Below are 2500 nucleotides of genomic sequence, written 5' to 3' on the forward strand. Positions count from 1 at the left end.
GAAAATCAAGGCAGCGTTGAGGCTTTACCAAAACAAAGACCCAACCATCGGTCTCGTAAGGCAGTTTGAGGAGAAAGCGGAGAAGAAGGGTAGACGTTCCTTGGTCAGAGATGCACAAACGTATGCAGAGGAGCTTGGCATGAAATTAGAGTTACAGTACCCGCTACCATCAGGGTCAAGAGACGAAGGTGAGAGTATAGAGGGGAAGAAGATTGGACCGTGGGTCAAAGAAGTTGTGATTAACAAACGCTGTGAGAACATTCGACAACAGAGATGGCAGGGGAAGCTAGTGACGGCAATATGGGAAGATGAAGATCTGGATAAAGAGTGCTTCTCGTGGTTGGCGGAGTGGAGGATGGCGCCAACGCGCTCAATAGCAGGGATCAACGAGTTATACGAGCAGCTATTACCAACCAAGCTGTACCACTCCAGGAAGACCAAGATTCGGGAGGACCTAGATGCCACGTGTAGAATGTGCGGGGAAGCTCAAGAGTCCGTGGCGCATGTGCTTGCGGGTTGTAATGCACTTGCCCAGACAAAGTACCTTGCGAGGCACAATGCAGCACGTAAGATAATTTTCTTTGAGTTGCTTAAGGACTATCTTCTAATAGAAACGAGCCCTCCTTGGTACTCCCCAATACAGCCAAAACCAGTGTAGGAGAATAACCAAGTTACAGCTTACTGGGATGTCCCTGTATACGCGTACAATACAGAAGTAAGAGCTAACAGAGTAGATGCAAGGTTTGTTGACAAAGGAAGCAAGATCGTCACTTTACTTGAGATGAGCTGCCCTTGGACAGAAAATCGTCACCAGAAAGACCAGGAAAAGACACAAAAGTATGCTGCTCTACGCTGGGAGCTTAAACAGCAATACCCTGGATTCGAGATACGCCAAGTCAACCTAATTGTAGATGTCTTAGGGGGATACTCAAAAAGAACGTTGGAAGTAGTTTTGTACTCGCACCTTTTATTTTCCCACTCCGTTGTATCCGTTGTATCACTAAGGGGGACTGGAGATGATTGTGACGTCATCTCGGAAACGCTTGTTTTTATCTCTTGGTCATTCCTTTGACATATTTTCATGTGAAGGCTTAATACAGTCGTTAGATGCTTTGTATCCGGCTGCAATAACACAAAAGACGAAGAACATGATTTTTCTATCCTCGTTTCACGGTGATTTCAGGCCAGAAGCTATCAAAAGAAGACGAAAGTGGATCTCTTTCGTAAACTTCACAGGAAGAATCTGAGTGCCAGTATTGAAAAAAAGAAAAATGCAATGGTCACCCGCAGGTTTATTAGGGACAAAAGTGGTGCACTAGAAACTTGGACTGGCCAAAGATGACTGACAACGATGAGATGAACGGTAGATAAGCGAGCACGGATCGAGGGAGGTGGGAAAACGCACTGATAACGAGGAAAAAAAGTACAAATCAAGCACTATACATGATAATGACAAATGTTGAACCCAAACTTAATTTCAGTGTCCCTAAAAGTACTTCTCTTATCCTTTATTCTTAAGGTCATCTTGTCGGATAACCCTTACCCATTAAAAGAATTTGCCTGGTTATATGTTATCCACTGCAAAAATCTCCTTCTGGAAAAAGGAGATCAGTGGTCACGTTTTCTATAGCACTGACATACAAACCCTGAAGAAACTTGTTAAATTGTGGACAATTTCCCTGAGTGAAATTTCAGCTCACGTTCCCCGTATCACTAGTTGCAATTGGGCGTGATAACCAGTACACTAGAGCGAGTTTCAATCGAGTGTCGTAAAACCAAAACCAAAGTAATTACCTTGGCCAATCAAAAAGGACGGAGACAATCCAGTAAACCAATCAAAACTCGAAGTTATTACACGAAGTGGTTTCACTTCTGATTGGTTGAAAAAAATGGCGGGAGAACTTTAAACCAATCAGTGAGTGAAGTAATGCAAAACCAAAGCAATTCGCTAATTACTTTCGACACTTAATTGAAAACCGCTCCATGAGGACTTATATTGTTGTTTACTACATTCTTCCAATAAATTATATACAGCGTGACAGCGTGTCAAAGCAAAGAGAAACGTAAAAATGAGTTCACTTTGGAGAAAGAGTTGAGGGAGATTCGAAAGGGAAAACCCCTAAAGGAATTTAAGAAACTGTTACTGCTCTGAGCGGACGTGGGTAATTTCTTTGTTTTTAAAACTTTTAGAAGTTCCAAATGCCAATGTTGCTGTGTGAAAAGTCAGCACGTAGTTGGCGTGAAATGAAGTGGTGTGGCCGCAAGGGAATGGGATCGAGCACCAGCGCTTGCTTCCGCAGCGATAGCGGGGAATGACTGGGAACAAGATAACCAAACGCCGTGATATGATGAAGAACGAGTTTTTAAAAATATTAATTGATACATCAAGAGAGGACAGAGTCTAAGTGGTGTGTGTAAAGTTAACATGCTTTTTTGGAATATACGCTTTGCATGAATATGAGTCAAACTTAAAGGGGCTATGTCACGCAGAATTTTGGAA

The sequence above is a fragment of the Montipora capricornis genome, chromosome 13 (assembly GCF_036669925.1).
Source record: "Montipora capricornis isolate CH-2021 chromosome 13, ASM3666992v2, whole genome shotgun sequence".
In the NCBI taxonomy this organism is placed as follows: domain Eukaryota; kingdom Metazoa; phylum Cnidaria; class Anthozoa; order Scleractinia; family Acroporidae; genus Montipora; species Montipora capricornis.